We start from the raw sequence: 21921 nt of genomic DNA, 5'->3' as shown, positions 1-21921 counted from the left end.
TTGGCTTGGCCCTGGAGTAAAGTCTTCTTTTGGCTCTGCTGCCAATGTCATTCTGCCAAGGCAGAAAAGGCTTTCTGTTTCTTGGAGATAAATTGTTCTATCTCCCTGTCATTATTATCAAACCATTCCTGATGTTTCCTGGACTTGTACCATAAGGATGTTTTTGCAGGTATGAAAGGTGGTGGACTTAAGCAGACCCCAATGCTCTTCGATATCTTCCAGATAATCCGGTTGGAGGTTTTCCCCAAATGAGGCCTGAAGGTGCTTTTGGGTGGCAGTGTCAACCAGGCTCTTGAGTTTTAGTCTTGGCCTGGTCTCTTCTTATGAACATTTCTCTTTTTCATGAGTCTGATGGACACGATTCAAAGTTCAAAAAGTTCAAAGTAGATTTGTCATCAAAGCACGTGTGGGCAGAGACGTGGCAGATGGAGTTTAACACAGAGAAATGTGATGTGTTGCACTTTGGGAGGTCAAATATAAAAGGACAGTACAAAGTTCAAAGTACATATATTATCGAAGTATATAAACATTATACAACCTTCAGATTCACCGCTTTACAGGCAGCCACAGAACAAAGAAACACAAAAAAACCAATTTTTGGAAAAAAGATTATTAAGCACCCAATGCACAGGGGGAAAAAATAAATCTTGTAAACAATAAAAGCAAGCAAATAGCATTCAGAACTGAAGTCCACAAATAGAGTCCGTGCACAGACCCTTAGTTCAGTGCAGAGCCGAGTAAACATCATGGAGCAGCAAGCTGAACCTCGGCCCCTGACACCCTGACCTTTTCAATCCAGCCCAGTGCCTAAATCATCATCCAAACATAGGGTTCAGTCGCTTTGATACGCAATGGGGCCTGGACCCCGCTGCCTGGATTCAACCTGCACCCAGTCTTCCTGATCCGGCCCGGCGCTTGTTGGAGCGGATCAGTCAATGATCTGTCCAGCTGTCTTCGGGGCCATTCCTGGCCTTTGTGATATTCACATCGTGCCGATCCCTAACTCGGACAATGACACAGTCAATGAGATGCCACTGCCCAGATCGGGGCTGCTGCCACAATGCCTTGAATTTGTTTTTCTGATGCAAAAGAGTTTTGGTGATCAGATCGTGCTCAGCACATGTGGAGAGAAGCAGTACTCCAATTAAGTTGAAGTTACCAATTCCTTCCTTTCCTACGCTACACTTCCAAAGCATGAAGTCCCAACCCCTAAAAGAATTACCTCATCCTTGGGGATGTTTGATACTGTCACATCTAGGCAAGCATAGAAGGCCTCTTTTTCATACTCGTGCAAGTCCAGAGTTGGTGCATAAGCACTGATGATGGTTGCTATCTGGTTGTTGGCAAGTGCCAAATGGATCATCGTGAGACATTCACTGATTCCCCACGAGAAGTTCAGAGAGTTGACTGACGAGCTGGCAAACCCAATGCCATGGATGCTGGGCTTGATAGCTGTCTTCTTTCTTAACCGTAACAACACTGCTGAACCAAAGGTTACTAATCAAGTCCTCCAGAGACCTGTGAGGGGAAAGATGGGGGAAGCTCCTGGTATGAAAGAGGCTTGTGATGTCATCAGGAGTCTGAAGAGCAACAATGCCATTGGACCTGATGGGATCCTTAAGGAAGGTGGGCCAGCTGACCTGCACCACACACATGTCTTTCTCCTGAAGGTCTGGGAAAAGGAACTCAGAGCTCAGAGATTCTCTAATAATGAGCACATTCAAGAATGGAGACAAGGCAGATTGCGACAATTACAGAGGCGTCTCCCTCATATCAGCAACAGACAAAGTGCTTGCACATATGCATGTATCCTTGTTAATTGACTCCATCCGCTATCTGAAGTACTCCCTGAATCACAATGTGGTTTCCACCCACCAAAAGGTAGTAGGTCTCTGTTAGTCTCGATAGACCATGGATTTGCACCTTGGAGAGTTTCCAGGGCGCAGGCCTGGGCGGGCAAAGTTTTTTTTTATGGAAGACCGGCAGTTGCCCAAGCTGCAAGTCTCCCCTCTCCACACCACCGATGTTGTCCAAGGTAAGGGCATTAGGACCCATACAGCTTGGCACCGGTGTCGTCGCAGAGCAATGTGTGGATAAGTGCCTTGCTCAAGGACACACATGCAGCCTCAGCCAAGGCTCGAACTAGCAACCTTCAGATCACTAGATGAATGCCTTAACCACTTGGCCACGTGCAAACCAAAAGGTACAATAGACATGATATTCCCAGCACACCAATTACAGGAAAATTGCCGTGAATAAAGGCAACCTTTGTACTTGGCTTTCATAGATTTGATACAGTAATCTGTCAAGCTCTCTGGCATATACTGTCAAATCTTGGCTATCCTGACAAGTACTTACAAATACTGAGACTGCTGTGTGATGACATGTCAGCCACAGTACTCAGTAATACTGGCGCTGAATTGGAACCATTCACCGGCAACTCAGGAGTCAAATTGGGTGCATCATAGAAAGAAAACCTACAGCACAATACAGGCCCTTCGACCCACAAAGCTGTGCCAAACATGTCCTTACCTTAGAAACTATCTAAGTTTACCCATAGCCCTCTTTTCCTAAGCTCCATGTACCTATCCAGGAGTCTCTTAAAAGACCCTATCGGATCCACCTCCGCCGCCGTTGCCAGCAGCCCATTCCATGCACTCACCACTCTCTGTGTAAATAAAACTTACCCTGACATCTCCTCTGTACCTACTTCCAAGCACCTTAAAACTGTGCCCTCTCGTGCTAGCCATTCCATCCCTGGGAAAAAGCCTCTGACTATCCACATGATCAATGCCTCTCATCATCTTATACACCTCTATCAGGTCACCTCTCATCCTCCGTCGTTTGAAGGAGAAAAGGCTGAGTTCACTCAACCTATTCTCATAAGGCATGTTCTCCAATTCAGGCAACATCCTTGTAAATCTCCTCTGCACCCTTTCTATAGTTTCCACATCCTTCCTGTAGTGAGGAGAACAGAACTGAGCACAGTAATCCAAGTGGGGTCTGACCAGGGTCCAATACAGCTGCAATATTACCTCTCGGCTCCTAAACTCAATCCCACAATTAATGAAGGCCAATGCACCGTATGCCTTCTTAACCACAGAGTCAACCTACATAGCTGCTTTGAGTGTCCTTTGGACTCGGACCCCACGATCCCTCTGATCCTCCACACTGCCAGGAGTCTTACCATTAATACTATATTCTAACATCATATTTGACCTACCAAAATGAACCACCTCACTCTTATCTGGGTTGAACTCCATCTGCCACTTCTCAACCCATTTTTGCATCCTATCAATGTCCCTCTGTAACCCCTGACAGCCCTCCACACTATCCACAACACCCCCAACCTTTGTGTCATCAGCAAATTTACTAACCCATCCCTCCACTTCTTCATCCAGGTCATTTATAAAAATCACGAAGAGTAGGGGTCCCAGAACAGATCCCTGAGGCACACCACTGGTCACTGATCTCCATGCAGAATATGACCCATTTACAACCAATTGTTGCCTTCTGCAGGCAAGCCAGTTCTGGATCTACAATGCAATATCCCCTTGGGTCCCATGCCTCCTTACTTTCTCATTGCACCCACCCTATTTGCCATTTTTATTGCTGTCATCATATCATATTATTACTGAGTTAAGTATTGTATGTAATGAGTTTTTGCTACAACAAGTGTATGGGACATTGGAAAAAAATGTTGAATTTCCCCATGGGGATGAATAAAGTATCTGTCTATCTATCTATCTATCTATCTTTCACCTCATTGGCCAAGGCCTGACTTAGGGAATCCCAATCGTGCACAGAACGGAAAACACTGTCAACCAGTTCCAGGCCAAGAACAAGGTCAGCACAACCACTATCATGGAGCATCATTATGCAGATGACGATGCCATCACAGCACACTCTGAAAGAGAACTCCAGTGTATCCCCAATACCTTTGCAAGACATATTGTGCCCTGGGTCTTGGTTTAAATATTAAAAAGACACAATCCCTTTCTCAGCCACCACCAAGCCAGTCATTTATCCTTGAAAATATAGTTCACTTTCCCTGCCTTGGTTGCATTCTCTCCTCAAAAGCAGACGTCGACTCAGAGATCAACCACCGCCTGAGCAATGTTAGTGCAGCCCATGTAATATTAAGGAAAAGAGTCTTTGAAGACTGTGACATACAGGCCCAAACAAAACTTTTAATCTGCAGAGCAGTAGTCCTTCCTACATTCAGATCTTCCTAGATCTGAGTATGGACCTCCTACAGTGGCCACCTGAAAACCCTGGAACAATCCTACCAAAGAACCTTATGAAAGGTTTTGAGGATCAGCTGGAAGGACAGACGTACTAATGCTGGTGTACTGGAGGAGGCCACAGGAACAGCATCTCCTTCACAATAAAACAACACCAACTCCAATAGATAAGTCATGACATTTGGATGCCAAACTCACATCTCCTCAAACAGGTACTTGACTCCCAGTTGAAGGAAGGTCAGTGAGCCCCCGGTGGGCAAAGAAATTGCTTCAAAAATAGCATAAGAATCAGCATGAACAAATTCAACATGACATCTAAAAAGTGGGAAGACATTGCACTCAATAGATGCACCTGCAGGAAATCTGTTCAAGAGGGAGCAGTGCTACATGAGACTCACCTCTGCTGGGCAGCTGAGAAAGGAAAGAATGAACAACGAAAAGACCCAATCATCAGCCACTGCCACCACTTACTCGTGTCTGCAGATTGGCCTTTTCAACCACCTGAGGACCCACTAGGAACCACTGCAATGGTACTACAAAAATGTTGGAAGTGGGGTCTCACAAAACAATATATGCCTATTAGTTAAAGACAGACAACTGCATTTTATACTGTGCAAGTCATTATATTTGCGATTTCCCGAAGCACTTAATCAGCTATGTGATCTCTTATAGGAAATGCCTGCGCAGAGCCAGCTCCCGCAAGCAAAAATGTGAGGATAACCAGGGATTTGTTTGGTTATGTTGTTTTATGGATGGATTTGGCACTAATTAAGGAATAAGTTCTATTTCTAAGAGATTGTCATGGTTCCATAATTTTGTTTGGTATTTGGTGATTGGTTTATTTTTGTCACACCGACTGAGATGCAGCTCTATTTGTATGCCTTCCCGGCAGATCATTCCTTACACGGATACACCGAGGTGGTATAAAAGGGGCCAAAAACAAACCATGCAGAATGCAGAGTTGTTGTTGCAGAGAAAGTGTCGTGCAGGTAGACAAATACAGTGCCGGGGTTGTAACCATGAGTTAACCCTGTTATACAAGAGGTCCGTTTAAAAGGTTAGTGTTAATTGTACAAAATTAATAGAGGGAAGCAATAGACACAAAGTTCTGGAGGATCTCAGCAGGTCAGGGAGCATCTATGGAGGGAAATGAAGAGTAAATGTATCAGGCCGAGACCCTTCATCAGGGGAAGCTGGTTTCGTGATGTCTGCCTTACAAAGCTGTGATGCACCTGATAGGATGCTCTCTATGTGCCTCCAGGGTTGTGTCTAGGAGATGGCACCTCCAGCATCCTATCAAAATTGTCAGCCTAGATTTATACACTCAATGCTTTGGAATGAGAATTGAACCCAGAGACTTCTAGTTCATCTGTTTTTTATTGTCTAATCCATTCAGTCACTCCCAATCCAACACTGTGCTCCAGTTTGCTGTTATCTGCACTGCCTACATGCGAATGAAATTGGTGAGGAAGTCTTGTCACACAACTGTTAGTTCCAGTTCAGGCAGTGTATAAAATGTGCTGAATATTCTGATCGGAACGTTCTCAACAAAGATACTGGGCACAGTTGATGTTGAGTTGGTGTGAACAGGAAATAATATTTTCTTGGAAATGATGTGTCCTTTCACCATTGCATTAGGTTAGCAACAAGATCGTCCTCCAATGTGGTAGCAGAAAAAGCAGCTGCCAAGGCTCGAGACTGAGTGCCGTTACCGTGCCTACCAGACAGCACCGCCAAGGATGATGCCAAGCCCTCAAGGTACTATAGCTGAGAACCCAAAAAGAGGAAAGGCGTTAGTTCATGTGGGCCTCTCCCTGTGAACTCTGGATTAGGATCAAATTCAAAGGATGAAAAACTCAGCACTTGTGATGACTTCATACCTGTCTAGGGCCTTGTTAAAAGCATAATCTGAGCTCCGTTAGCCCAGTCCTTGCCAAGCATGAGTGCATAGAACAATACAGTGCATTCACTGCATAGTCTGACCCTGTTATAGGCAAGCAAGCCTACAAAGTGAGTCAGCACTGGTTGGTGTTGAACAAAATCAACTCAAACGTGAGACCATCCTCATTGTAGACCCAGAGTGTGCAAGGGCAATGGTTCCATTTTCTGGAACTGGACTGGATTTGTGACACAAGTCAATGTTACAATGCAGAGTTCCGCCTAGGATTTGCCTAAACAATTTGGAGTTGCAACTGCTTTTGATCAACTATAAGGTCTTCTGTGGCAGTATAGGGGTGGCTTAATATGTGAGAATAGTGTGATGAGAAGCCTCAGGGTAGACAGTTAATAAGCTGTATCAGCAAGTTACAAAACGGTTATAGCACGGGAATTCAGTCTGTCCACCGTGCCTGTACCAGTACTATGCAAGATTAATGCAGATGCTACACATCCTTTTGCTCCTCCCTTAGCAGAACAAATCCTTTCAGGTTACTCAGGGAGCTGCATCTTTGCTTCGCTCATCCTTCGCTCTCTCAGGAACAGGGCCACACTGCAGCTGGAGCATCCCTGTTTTAAAGGCCACCCATTATTCAATGATAACTTCACTTGTCAGCTTTTCATTCTGATGTTTCCCAGGCTAGATCTGTTTTCTCCCTGGCCCTGCTTTGCAGGGGGATATTCCTTCGATCCGCTGTGTCTCTGTGCTGAGCCCTTTTGTGTTCTGTTACTGGACACTTCGATGATGGAATGCAACTCTTGAGTAGCTGTGCTAAATGTGGACGCGTCCCAGCCCCAGGTCGTATTTGCCTGCCATAAGACTCACAGGCACCAGATAGTGCGAGGGAACATAACTAGCATTTAGTGACAGAAAGTAATTCATTTCTGTCCTTTTTAACAATTATTTTATTCTGTTTACTTAATGTGAAAGTATAGTTTTATTTATTTATTGGGATACAGTGCGGCACAGGCCTTTCCAGCTCATCGAGACATGCCTCCCAGCAAACCCCCAATTTAACCCCAGCCTAATCACGGGACAATTTATAATGACCAATTGACCTAGCATGTCTTTGGACTGTGGGAGGAAACTGGAGCACCCGAGGGAAACCCACAAAGTCATGGGCAGAATGTACAAACTCCCTACAGGCAGTGGCGGGAATTGAACCTGGGTCACTGGTACTGGATCAGCATCTCAGGCAACTAATACCAACCTAATAAATTGACCGCAGTAATCGGAATATTACTCGTGCTTTGAAAAGGTTCAAAAAGAACTTGTATTGCCTTTAATAAATTAAGCTTATATAAGTTTATTAATGATAGAGTTATATTCCTGCAGATTAATGTTTTCCTATATATTTGTATCTCTGTCCCAGTGTAGACCCACCTTCAAACTCTTGATTTTCTCAGATATTGTTGTATTTAGTGGCACATTCGTATTAATTAGTTTCCTGTCATCTACAGAATGTATCTCTGAATGTTTGTTTCAGTTTTGAATGTGTACTCATCACCCTTTATCTTCTATTTACAAATATTTATATTTAATTTTTATCCTCTATGTGCACTGCTTTCAGATCATATTCATGGCTTAGAGATTTATTTGCCATTACTGTTGTATTTACAGTGGATTCCTGTTAATCGTGATACACCGGGACCAGAACATTTTGTCCTAATTAAGAGGCGACCTCATTAGCTGAAGTTTCTTGGAAATAGCTAAAAACATATAAGAAAGAACAACCTACCACTTAACTAATAAATTATGCATTTAAGAGAAGTATAGAATGAATTAGAAAGTAACAGTGCTACTACAGTACTATAAAACTGTATTTCCCAATGGTTATGTATGGATAACCTTCTAGTTATAGTTATTGGAATAGTTACTCAGTGTATGCTGCCATATTCTTTTGATTGACTTGTAAATGAACAAAATCAATGCAGATTCAGAGTACGTATAATGGACAGCCTTCATACAATCTTTTTGATGATTGCATCCTTCAAATCTTCATTTTCATTGTAACATTCAAAATGATTGTCAATACCTTCAAATTCTTTCTGGTCCCAAGCTTGTTGAAGTAATGCAATTGTTTTATTTTCACCCCCGGTCGTCTCTGGCATCTTCAATTCTGAATGCTTGAAACCGCAGTGAGCAAACCAGTTTTGAGTTGTCTTACTGCTTGTATCTTGCCAACATTCACTGCTTTTTGAACACACACTCAACTGAAGCTATTTAAAAACTGTTTGCCCTAGTCTCCTGTCCCAATTAAGCATCATAATTTCCCAAATAAACAAAGGGAATCCCAGCTATTTTTTTCAATTGTTTTTTGTTCTTTAAGAGTTGTCCAAATAAGCGGCTGCCCCAATTAACCGATGACTCAATTAATCGGAATCCATTGTTTTCAGAGTATTTGGTGGAGGCAAGGTTTCTACCTGAGGAGACCAAACCAAGGGCAATGAATATTAGGGAGTGAATATTTAATCCAGCAGGAAATTCAGTAGAATCCTCTTCATCCTGAGAACGTGGAACTCGCTACAGCATTGAGGAAAATACCATTGATGCATTTCACAGGAACCTGGAGAAACTCGTGAAAGAGAAACTAACAGTGTTGTTAGTGTAGAGTGAATGGAGGCTTCAGGGAATCATAAGCACCTGCGTGGAGCAGTTGTTTCCATTCCGCGTCATCTATGTAATTCACTGTATACATCTACAAAAAACAGCAAATGCCTAAAATACTTAGCAGGTCAGACAGCACCTGTGGAGAGGGAAACTGGGTTAACCCCTCAGATTCGTGGCCCTCTATCAGTTCTGATGAGTGCGGCTGAGCTGAAAGATTAACTCCATTTCTGTCACCATCTGGCCTGTGGAGTACTTCCATTATTTCAAATCTCCAGCATATACGTTTTTTTGTTTTTTCAATGATATATTGCTGTGTATGTGATGTTTTTGTATTTGTATCTTGGGCTCTTCACTCTGCATTCCTTTAATTGTATTTCATTCCTGTTTGTAAATACTTGTTTGCCTTTTCCGTCCCCGTGTACCCTAATATTATATGTGCTGTACTTCTATAATACTTATGTCTTGGAAGCTTTATTACTGTATGTTCTGTTTATGTATGCTGTGCTAAACTAATGTATTTTTCTGCATCACTGTCAAAGTAACACTGGGACTGAGAATGGTTTATAACATTCATTCTTACAAATGGATATGTTTGACATGTTCAGTGCCCACAGAGCCGCTTCAGTCAGAGGCAAAGTAGAGGCACTGGAAGGCCAACCAAGAGCACACAGAAGGTGTTAATCACACCAGGAAACCTGAAGCATAAAGAAGAGCAACAGCAGTGGTCAGGAGGTCTCAATGAAACAGGAAGGACTTGAGGACCATGTCGGTAATAGAGATGTGCGTAGGGACGAGAGGGCAGTGCAAACGGTGATGGAACAGGAGCTGGCAGGAAATGGAGGAGAAGCTGGGAAAAGTCAGTTAGCTTCATGTGTTGTACTGGCAGAAATACTTCTAATATAGAACAAATGAATAAAAATAAAATGGGTCAGTGTGACGGTGAATCTGATGCCCAGAAGCTGATCAAAGGCGAGTCATGTACAACTTGAAGGTAATCTGGAAAATGAAGCTTGAAAACAATGTTAAGATTCAGCAAATATACATTAAGAGTTTTTTTCCATTGATGAAAAATACTCATTTAAGATATAATAAAGTATAAGCATGAAGAAATTAATTTGCATTGCAAATCAAACAGAATCAATGCAAATTTCACTGGGACAGCATCTCAGGCATCTAGGTTCAAGTTAACAAATTGGCCACAGTCATATCTGAACATTATTCATGCTTTGACAGGTTCAGAAAAGGAACTTGGATTGCCTTTCATTTCTTTACACTTTTACAAAAACACTTACAGGGGCTCTGAAGCAATTCTGCAGACTACTCCGCTAATGGTGGATAAAGCGTCACAAGGTGTTGATGATTTCTGCAGAATAATAGCCATGCCATCAGAAAAAGGGTTCCCAGCCACCTTACGCCATGGATCGGTGCCACTAAGGAAGGGATCTGTGCTGCCCCGGGTTGGAAACCCCTGCTTTAGAAGAATACCCAGTGCTGCTTCTCATGATGCAGGGAGAACCTATTATTGGACCCTGTACAAACAGTGAAGTTCTCATTTATTATGTCCCAGTCAAAAATAGCACTTCAAACTGCGGTATGCCCTCAGTACTGGATTAAAGTGTCAGCCTGGGTTGTGAGCAAAAATAACCCACCTCATTCTGAGAAGAGTGACACTTGAGAAGAGATTAGGAGAGGGCAAACCTGGGAATAATTATCATTGAGTTTTTTTCCTCTGCAACAAACCATGAAATAAGGTAAGAAAGTACCTCTAGTTCGGAGCATTTAGAACCCAAGGAGTTTTTACAATGAACCACACTTGTATGGAATGTGGGAAGAATCCAGAGCAACCACAGGAAATTCCCCAGAATCACCGAGAGGTCATGCATACTCCTCACACGTGTGTTAGCTAAGTCACTGCCCTTCAGTTACAAGTAAATTGGAGTGCAAGGGTCTAATAATAAAAAGGAGAAAGTCTGCAGAGGCTGGACGTCCAAAGCAACACACACAAAACGCTGGAAGAACTCAGCAGGCCAGGAAGCATCCATGGAAATGAATAAACAGCCAACATTTCAGACGGAGCCCCTTCTTCAGGACTGGAAATAAAAGGGGAAGGTGCCAGAATAAAAAGGTGGTGGAGGGGGGTTTGTGAAGGAGGACAGCTAAAGGTGCTAGGTGAAGCTAGGTGGGTAGGAATGATGAAGGGATGGAGAGGAAGGAACCTGATAAGAGGGGTGAAGGAGGAGGGGAGGTGACAGGCAGGTGAGAAGAAGTAAGAGGTCAGTGTGGGGAAAAGAAGAGAAGTCAAGGAGGTGGGAAAAATATTTTTACTGGAAGGAGAAATTGATACTCATGCTAATAGATTGGAGGCTGCTCAGATGGAATATAAGGTGTTGCCCTTCCACCCTGTGGGTGGCCTCATCTCGGCACAAGAGGAGGTCATAGAAATGGGAAATAGAAATGTTTGGCCACCAGCAAGTTCCACTTCTAAGTGCTCAACAAAGTAGAAGACTAACTGACTTTTGATGAGACTATACTTGGAATACATTATTGATCTTATACCTAAGCGTGGATATTACTTGACCCCAAAGTTAGTGGAGCTATGTTGACTGGGATGAGGGCTTTGTCTTTTGAAGAGAGACAAGATGCATGAAGCTTCTTCCCCTAGTGAGGTGACCCCATTGAAATGTATACTGTATTTCTGGTATATCGTTTGACCAAGCCACTTGAGATAATGCTTTACCAGTGAGGAGATCCTGAATCTATTGGTCAGAACATTAGAATAATGGATCACTCACTAGGGCCAAAATAAAGAAAAGCTCTAAAGGTTGTGAATGTTTGGGATCATCTACCATGGAAAGTTATACATGTTCATACATGGCACACATTCACATCACAAATCAACATAACCTTGATAGCAAGTAATCAAGGTATCTGAGGGAAGTTTGGATTTTAGATCAACTATAATCTCATTAAATGGTGAAAATGTAAAACCTGGAGGGCAGATCCTGGTCCTGTTGTAATGGTGGGACTCGTGATGAATATTAGACAAATGAGTGGGAATGAATTCCAGTGACAAAAACTGATGTGAAAAATTGCTGAGGTACCAACAAATGAGTTAAGAGTCCATTCAGACGTGGAGTTTTAGTAATTCCAGGAATACGAAGAGAATACTGAAATTGTTCAGAGATCATCCTCTGAAAACCAGGATTTCTGCTCCAAGCCCCAGCTGTGTGGATTTTGGCCCTAAAAGAAGAAAGAACGTACAGATAGGTAGAGTCTTCTGTATCTGTCAAAGATCTTTACCATCAATTAACAACAATGGATCAAATTATTGACGTAATGCTTCAGCCAAATTTACACACAATTAAGGCCTACAAATTAAGAGCACATTGATATGTGGCAAGTGTTGACTTAATGAATTTATAACTTAAAGACATCAGTGCAAATAATCCTATCTACTTGTCCATTAATAGCCTGCCAGTATGTCTATTGATAATCCTCCTGTTTCCAGTTATAATCCTTATAATCTTATAATCCTTTAATAAAACAAACTTGCCAATTAATATTGTTCCTGACGGCCTAATAATAACTTTCTCAGTAGCCTATTAAAGCCATCTTAAGCAATTAATAACAATAATAAAATGTTAAAACTTCCCTGGTCCTTTAGAAACCCTCACCCCAAACCCACTAATAACTCACTAAAATGTTGATTGGTGCCACCTATTGTTACACCCATTACCTTTCCTTCATGCCCATTATTAACTTGTGGTGAACTACGTATACCTGTCTAGACTGCTCCTGTGGCTCCTCCCACAGACCCCTGCTGACTGCTCCTGTGGCTCCTCCCACAGACCCCCTGCTGACTGCTCCTGTGGCTCCTCCCACAGACCCCTGTATAAAGGCGACTGAGCCCTGTTGCCCTGCCTCATTCCCCAGGATGTAGTGTTGTTCATTCTTCCAGTCAATAAAAGCCGATACCTCGCTTCCTACGTCTCGGCGTGAGTTATTGATGGTGCATCAATTTTATTGACTGGAAGTTAAAGCATGGAAACCGTTTTACACCCGGAACATTTGGATTTGGACCCCCAGGACCCTGAAGCAGCTCTTGCCTTTGAACTCTGGCTTGCATGCTTCCAATCATACTTGGAGGAGGTTCGTGCAACTGATCCCGCTGTTAGGCACAGACTTCTCCTCTCGAGAGTCGTCCCAAAAGTTTATTCATTCATCAGGGACTTCTCGACCTACGAAGGGGCGCTTGATGCCCTCAAAAGACAGTACCTGCGGCCGGTGAACACTGTCTATGCCAGACATCGCTTGGCCACCCGCAAACAGCGGCCTACGGAGTCGACCGCTGAATTTCTCCGAGCTCTACAGACACTCGTGCGGACTTGTGACTGCAAAACACTCACAGCGGAACAGCATGCGGAACTCTTGGTCCGAGACGCCTTTGTGACCGGAATCAGGTCAGTGTATGTGCGCCAGCGGCTGCTGGAAAAAGCTGATCTGACCTTACTCTCAGCGATCGAGACGGCTGATACGCTGGAGGCTGCTCTGCTCTACGCCGATGCGGTCCAGCCGCGCGATTCCCCGCCAGGTCCGTGGACATCTCCGGCCCTGCCGCTACCGGTTCCCGTAAGCGAATTCGCCAGCGCCGCTGCGAGTCGCGGTATCCCGAACTCCCCGACCTCGTCAGGCAGTAAACTTTGTTACTTTTGTGGGCTCCGGAAACATTCTAGAAACAGTTGTCCAGCTCGCGAAACGACCTGCTCCAGCTGCGGGAAAAAGGGCCATTTCGCCAAGGTCTGTAAGTTTAAACCGCGCGCGGGGTCGAGCAGCGCTGTGTCTGAGACCTGGGGGCCGCCATCTTGCATGCCCGGATGTGAACAACCATCTTTGCCGGCGTAAACCATGCCCCGCCCCCGACTCACCGGAGATTACCGGGCACCAAGACGGCATTTCAACTCTGGCCACCGTAACCCTCGATCAAAGCGCTCCGCATCAGCTCGCAAGGTCAATGATGGACATCCTGGTGGAGGGACACAGGACTAGCTGCCTGTTTGACACAGGCAGCACTGAGAGTTTTATTGACCTGGCCACAGTGCAATGCTGTGGACTCGTGACACGGCCGGTAAGTCAGAGGATCACCTTGGCTTCTGGGTCGCATTCCAGAGACATCCAGGTGGGTTGTGTAGCGACATTGGTGGTGCAGGGCACAGAATATCGGAACTTTGCGCTACTGGTCATGCCTCGACTGTGCGCACCTGTGCTATTGGGCCTGGACTTCCAGAGCCATCTCGAAAGTGTGACTATGGCATATGACGGGCCCCTCCCACCACTCACTGTCAGGAATCCTCAGTTTGGTGGGACTTCGCCATATACTCCGTTAGCACACACACGTACACACCGAACCACACATCCCGCCCAGCACCATGCCGATAGCTGTGCTACTGGCACTACTTGCAGCCTCTCCACCCTCAAGATCCCTCCCCCTTCTCTGTTCACCAACCTAACCCCCGACTGTAAACCGGTGGCGACTAAAAGCAGGAGGTACAGCACGGGGGACAGGGCCTTCATTCAGTCAGAGGTGCAGCGGCTGCTCGGGGAGGGGATCATTGAGCCAAGCACAAGCCCTTGGCGGTCCCAGGTGGTTGTTGTTCGGACTGGGCAGAAAAATAGGATGGTTGTGGACTATAGTCAGACCATCAATAGGTTCACGCAGCTTGACGCGTACCCCCTACCCAGCATCGCGGATATGGTCAACCAGATAGCTCAGTACAAGGTGTACTCGACGATAGATCTGAAATCCGCTTATCATCAGCTCCCCATCCGCCCAGAGGACCGCCCCTACACTGCCTTCGAGGCGGGTGGCAGGCTCTATCACTTCCTGCGCGTCCCATTTGGTGTCACAAATGGTGTCTCAGTCTTCCAGAGGGAGATGGACCGGATGGTGGACCGGTACAAACTGAAGGCCACATTTCCCTATCTAGATAACATCACCATCTGTGGTCGCGACTGGTCGGATCACGACGCCAACCTACAACGATTTTTCCAAGTGGCCGAAGCTTTGAACCTTACTTATAATAGGGACAAGTGTGTGTTCAGAACCACCCGACTCGCTATCCTTGGGTATGTCGTGGAGAACGGGGTCATTGGCCCTGACCCCGACCGTATGCACCCCCTGTTAGAACTCCCTCTTCCCACCACTCTCAAAGCCCTCCGGCGGTGCCTGGGTTTTTTTTCCTATTACGCCCAATGGGTCCCCCGTTACACAGACAAGGCCCGCCCCCTGGTCCGGTCTACCACTTTTCCCCTCTCTGCTGAGGCCTGCGCGGCCTTCAGCTGCATTAAAGGGGACATTGCCAAAGCAACGATGCATGCGGTGGATGAGACCATTCCCTTCCAAGTAGAGAGTGACGCCTCTGACTTCACGCTGGCTGCTACCCTCAATCAGGAGTGCAGACCAGTGGCATTTTTTTCTTGTACCCTTCAAGGCTCTCAACTTCGGCACTCCATGGTGGAGAAAGAAGCCCAGGCCATAGTGGAAGCTATTAGGCACTGGAGGCACTATCTCGCCAGCAAAAGGTTCACCTTGCTGACTGACCAGCACTCGGTTGCGTTCATGTTCAGCAACCAACAGCAGGGCAAAATCAAAAATGATAAATTTTTGCGGTGGAGAATAGAACTCTCCACCTACAATTATAATATCCTGTACTGGCCTGGCAGACTCAATGAGCCCTCTGATGCCCTATCCCGGGGAACGTGTGCTAGCGCATAGCTCGACCAGCTGTATGCCCTTCATGCACATCTTTGCCATCCGGAGGTCACCCGATTTTACCATTTCGTTAAAGCCCGGAACCTGCCGCACTCCCTGGAGGACATCAGGACGATGACCAGGGACTGCCAGATCTGCGCTGAGTGCAAACCGCACTTCTACTGTCCTGACACTGCGCAGCTTGTCAAGGCCACCTGCCCTTTTGAGCGACTGAGTGTTGACTTTAAGGGCCCCCTTCCCTCCACCGACCGCAATGTCTATTTTCTCAGTATTATTGACGAGTACTCGCGATTCCCCTTTGCCATTCCCTGCCCCGACACTACTACCACATCCGTCATAAAAGCCCTGCGCCAACTCTTCACTCTGTTCGGATATCCCTGCTATATCCACAGTGATAGAGGGTCCTCCTTTATGAGTGACGAGTTGCGCTGGTTCCTGCTAGCTAGGAGCATTGCTACTAGTCGAACCACGAGTTATAATCCTCGGGGGAATGGACAGGTGGAGAGGGAGAACACCACAGTGTGGAAGGCCACATTTTTAGCCCTTAAGTCAAAAGGGTTGCCGGTCTCCCGATGGCAGGAGGTCCTCCCTGAGGCACTCCACTCTATCCGCTCCCTGTTGTGTACGTCCACTAATGCCACCCCTCATGAACGCCTATTCTCTTTTCCCAGGAAGTCTGTCACTGGGACCACCCTACCAGTTTGGCTGACGTCCCCGGGACCAGTGCTGCTACGTAAACATGTGAGGAGTAATAATTACTCCCCGCTGGTCGAGAGGGTTCACCTCCTGCATGCTAACCCCCAGTATGCCTACGTGGTCTTGCCTGATGGGCGGGAGGACACGGTCTCTGTCCGCGACCTGGCGCCCGCCGGAGCAGCAGACCACTACCCCGTACACTCCACGGTAACTATGAACCCTGTACCCGAGGTGACACCGCACACACCGTGCCACACCCAGACTGCTCACGATGCTCATGTACCGGGCATCTCATACGCGTCTATTCCGGGGGCCTCGCACACACATGAGGGATCCCTGACACCTCCAGTTGGGCCAGAACCAGCCCAATCTCCGTCTCCGGTGCAATCACCACCTCCGGCACCTGTGCAATTGCAGCCGGAGCTATGTAGATCGCAGCGAAAGATTCGACCACCTGATAGACTTAACCTGTAAATATACTTGGGGACTCTTTTAAAACAAGGGGTGGGGGGGGGGGGGTGAATGTGGTGAACTAGATATACCAGTCTGACTGCTCCTGTGGCTCCTCCCACAGACCCCTGCTGACTGCTCCTGTGGCTCCTCCCACAGACCCCTGCTGACTGCTCCTGTGGCTCCTCCCACAGACCCCTGCTGACTGCTCCTGTGGCTCCTCCCACAGACCCCTGTATAAAGGCGACTGAGCCCTGTTGCCCTGCCTCATTCCCCAGGATGTAGTGTTGTTCATTCTTCCAGTCAATAAAAGCCGATACCTCGCTTCCTACGTCTCGGCGTGAGTTATTGATGGTGCATCATAACTCTTCATGAAACACATTAACATCTGTCTGTATAATTCTTCATGGCACTCAATACACCCAGAAATGGCTGTGCAGTCCTTTAATAACTCCATTGTAATCTATTTATATGTTGTACTGCACTTTTGTAACAACTCTCTCATAGTCCATTAATAATTTTTGTTAATAGCTTTACTAATAATGCATCAATAAATCTCTCTATTAGCTCTCATTGTCCATCAACAGCTCCTCCATATCCTGTTTATATCACTCCTTATGATCCATCAGTAACTCTACTGGTAGGTCATTAATAACTATTTATTTATAACATTCTCTGTACTTCAAGTATTCTCCAAATAGTCCACTAAATGCTTTCCAAATCCTTCAATAACTGCATTCCCTTATTAAATTTCCTTACAATTCATTAATGACTCTGTACAACTGTGATTCACTAATAACTCTCCACATAGTTCATAACTAACTCTTCTGCCAATTAATAACTCCCAATGTACCCAATAAATAACTCACTGTAGCTCATTGATAACACTCCACAGAATCTATTAAGAGCTCTCCATGTGATTCACAGATAACCCTCTCTATAGACCGTTACTAACATTCTATGTGGTCTACTAATTGTCTCTACAGTCCGTTAATAATACAGTACTTCATGTGTTAAAGTAATAACACTCCATTCTCCATTAATAATCCATCATGTAATTCACCCGTTAATAACTCTTTGTGTAATCTGTTAGTAACCCTTTCTGCCGTCAATTATAAGCTCTCCATGCAGTCATAAATGGTACTTCTGAAGTAGCATTAATAACTCCAAATGTAAGTTGTTAAGAACATTTCCTGCAACCCATCAACAAATCTCTGTATTTCCATTACTAACTGCCCATGTAGTCTGTTCCGACATTTATAGTCTTCTCCGTAGGTGAATAATATCTAATCATAAGACTGTAAGACATAGGAGCAGAATTAGGTCATTGGGCCAATTGAGTCTGCTCTGCCATTTAATTATGGCTGATCCTTTCTTCCCCTCCTCAACCCCAGTTCCCGGCCTTCTCCCTGTAACCTTTGATGCCATGTCCAATCAAGAACCTATCAATCTCTGCCTTAAATGTATCCAACAACTTGGCCTCCACGGCTATCAATGATAACAAATTCCACAAATTCAGCACCCTCTGGCTAAAGAAATTTCTCTGCATCTCAGTTTTGAAAGGTGCTCCCCTCTGTTCTGAGACTGTGTCCTTTTGTCCTAGACTCTTCCACCATGGGAAACATCCTTTCCACATCTACTCTGTCTAGACCTTTCAACACTAGAAAGGTTTCAATGAGATCCCCTCTCATCCTTCTGAATTCCAGCGAGTACAGACCCCGAGCCATCAAACATTAGAAACATAGAAAACCTACAGCACAATACAGGCCCTTCGGTCCACAAAGCTGTGCGGAACATGTCTCTACCTTAGAACTACTTAGGCTTACCCATAGACCTCTATTTTTCTGAGCTCCATGTACCTATCCAGCAGTCTCTTAAAAGACCCTATCGTTTCCACCTCCACTGGCAGCCCATTCCATGCACACACCACTCTGAGTAAAAAACTTACCCCTGACATCTCCTCTATACCTATATCCAAGAACCTTAAAACTATGCCCTCTCGTGCTAGCCATTTCAGCCGAAGTGAATACTGAAGCTAAGTATTCATTAAGTACCTCTGCTATCTCTTCTGGTTCCATACACACTTTTCCACTGTCACACTTGATTGGTCCTATTCTCTCACATCTTATCCTCTTGTTCTTCACATACTTGTAGAATGCCTTGGGGTTTTTCTTAATCCTGTCTGCCAAGGCCTACTCGTGCCCCCTTCTTGCTCTCCTAATTTCATTCTTAAACTCCTTCCTGCTAGCCTTATAATCTTGTAGATCTCTATCATTACCTAGTTTTTTTAACCTTGCGTAAGCTCTTCTTTTCTTCTTGAATAGATTTATAACAGCCTTTGTACACCACAGTTCCTGTAGCCTACCATCCTTTCCCTGTCTCATTGGAATGTACCTACGCAGCACCCCTTGCAAATATACCCTGAACATTTGCCAAATTTCTTCTGAACGTTTCCCTGAGAACATCTGTTTCCAATTTATGCTTCCAAGTTCCTGCCTGATAGCCTCATATTTCCCCTTACTACAATTAAATGTTTCCCTAACTTGTCTGTTTTGAGCATTTCTTTGTTTTTGGAATACATCTGTCGTACACCTTCCTCATTTTTCCCAGAACCTCATGCCATTGCTGCTCTGCTGTCATCCTGGCCAGCAGCTCCCTCCAATTTTCTCTGACCAACTCCTCTCTCATATCACTGTAATTTCCTTTACTCCACTGAAATACTGCCATGTCTGACTTTACTTTCTCCCTATCAAATTTCAAGTTGAACTCAATCACATTGTGATCTCTGGCTCGTAAGGACTCATTTACCTTAAGCTCCTTAATCACCTCCGGTTCTTTACATAACACCCATGTAATCCATTAATTACACTCTAAGTGATCTATTACATTCCCTCCCTGCATTCTATCTAATTCTATGGGTCTTCATTAATAAATCTTGCTGCAACCTAAACATAACTCCCTGTATACTCAGTTAACATTTTCAGACTCTCTGCTGCCCATTAGTGTTTCCCAGTAGCCCAATAATAACTTAATATACATTCCACTCCTTCTGTCAATTAATACCTCATTAAGACAATAATAATCTTTGCATAACTAATTACTAACTTCCCATGTTGTTCATTTATAAGTGTACCTGTACTATATTGATTGCTCCAGTCTCTTAATAACCCAAAATGTAATTTATAAATCAACTCTCCTTTTGATCATGAATAATTTTCCTTATTGATGATTAAGGACTGTCCATCTATTCCATTAATAACTTTAAATATAGCATTTTAATAATTCTTCTTATATTCCATTTATAGCCAATTAGTGACTCCCCAAATATACCATTAATAACTACCCATGCAATCCATTAATAATCCCCTATAGATAAGTAGTAACTTTATAGATACCCCATTAATCATCTCTCAATTATGAATTAATACCCCCCCAACCATTGGTCCATTAATAACATAATCCATAGCCTGTATTTCACTAATAACTCTCCTTTCAGTCTATAATACCTATCCCTATATCCCTACTAAGTATTATTAGTGTCTCTTAATATTTAACCCTATCATCATTTAATAGTTCTCTGTGTCATTTTGTAATAATTATCCCTGTAGTTAAATAACATATTCCAATGCTATTTGTGAATAACATTCCCTTCTCTCCATTAATAACACCTCATGTGTCCAGGAATGTTCAGCTCTTTGTCCAGAACTATCTAGACACTCACTTTTATGGACTTTCTCAAAATCATATTCTTAAGTTCCTACTGTCATTTGATAGTTCTCTGCTCAACCGCTCAATAAATCTCTATGTAGTCCTTTAATAGCTCTCTATTGTGGACGACCAGTAATTTCCCTGTGGTTCATCAATAATCCCATATAGTGGATTATATGCTCTGTTTTAGCCTATTAACTACTCCCCATTTGATCATTCTTAATTATAACAGTGATGAAAAAACAACCTACCATATGAAATATCAGTGTGCCACAAGAAGTCATAAAAGGTTCATATGCCAAGGTTGTAAAGGATTGCATAAAGATTCCTATTCCTCCCTATAATCTATGAGTAACCTTCTAAAAGACCTATCGTTAACTCTTGTAGTCAGCCATTAGCCAGGAAATAACGGTATCTATAATTCATTCAGATCCTCTCTCTGACTATTTAATGATACTCTGTATCTGAGTGCTGCCTCCTCTGCTGTCAAGATGAAGCCACACTCAGGCTGGAGGAACAACACCTTATATTCTGTCTGGGTAGCCTGCAACCTGATGGCATGAACATTGACTTCTCTAACTTCTGTTAATGCCCCTCCTTCCCTTCTTACCCGATCCCTGACATATTTAGTTCCCCCCCTTCTTTCTCTCTCTCTGCCCATCACTCTTTGCCTGTTCTCCATCTCCCTCTGGTGTTCCCCCCCTTTCTTTCTCCTGAGGCCTCCCATCCCATGATACTTTCCTTCCTCCAGCTCTGTATCCCTTTTGTCAATCACCTTTCCAGCTCTTAACTTCACCCCTCCCCTCCAGTTTTCTCCTATCATTTCGCATTTCCCCCTCCCCCTCCTATTTTCAAATCTCTTACTATCTTTCCTTTCAGTTAGTCCTGACAAAAGGTCTCAGCCCGAAACGTCGACAGTGCTTCTTCCTATAGATGCTGCATGGCCTGCTGTGTTCCATCAGCATTTTGTGTGTGTTGCTTGAATTTGCAGCATCTGCAGATTTCCTCGTGTTTGATAATTTTTCATGTTGTATATGATACTCTGCATCTGAGTGATAATTTTTCATGTAGTATATGAAAAAAGGACTTTGAGTAAGTAATTGGTAAAGATTTCTTCATGATTCATTATGACTGTTCCTAAAATCCATTGATAAATCTCGTTTGTCGATTAATGACTCCCCATGCAATTCTGCAATCCACATAGTCTATTTATTACAATCTCCTTTTCAATTGATTAGTTACTCCCTCTAATTCCTCTCTCCATTGTGCATTAATAACACTCAAAGTATCCCATTCATAACTTATTCCTGTAGCCCATTCATAGTTCTTTATGTAGTTCATGAATTACCCTCCCAATAATTAAACAATTAATTTATAAATAATCTTTCCTGTAGTTTATTAATAACTCCTTGTGTAGTCTGTCAGTAACTCTCCCTGCTATCCATGTGACTATAACATTCACCCTCTTGTCCATTAATAACAGTCCATGAATTTAATTAATAAATGGT

At 44.2% G+C, this 21921-nt stretch overlaps 1 protein-coding gene across 1 annotated transcript in view; it reads left to right on the top strand.

Annotated features, from left to right (window-relative positions):
- Nucleotides 1-21921, top strand: part of LOC140723903 (phosphatidylinositol 3,4,5-trisphosphate 5-phosphatase 1-like) — a 52687-nt gene that overhangs the window by 9940 nt on the left and 20826 nt on the right. The window contains exon 3 of the mRNA XM_073038443.1: nt 5883-6002. The gene's annotated coding sequence lies outside the window, so the exon portion shown is untranslated. The remainder of the gene's footprint in view (nt 1-5882; nt 6003-21921) is intronic.

The sequence above is a fragment of the Hemitrygon akajei genome, unplaced genomic scaffold, assembly GCF_048418815.1.
Source record: "Hemitrygon akajei unplaced genomic scaffold, sHemAka1.3 Scf000145, whole genome shotgun sequence".
Classification (NCBI taxonomy): domain Eukaryota; kingdom Metazoa; phylum Chordata; class Chondrichthyes; order Myliobatiformes; family Dasyatidae; genus Hemitrygon; species Hemitrygon akajei.
This window is presented reverse-complemented; position numbering and strand designations above follow the sequence as displayed.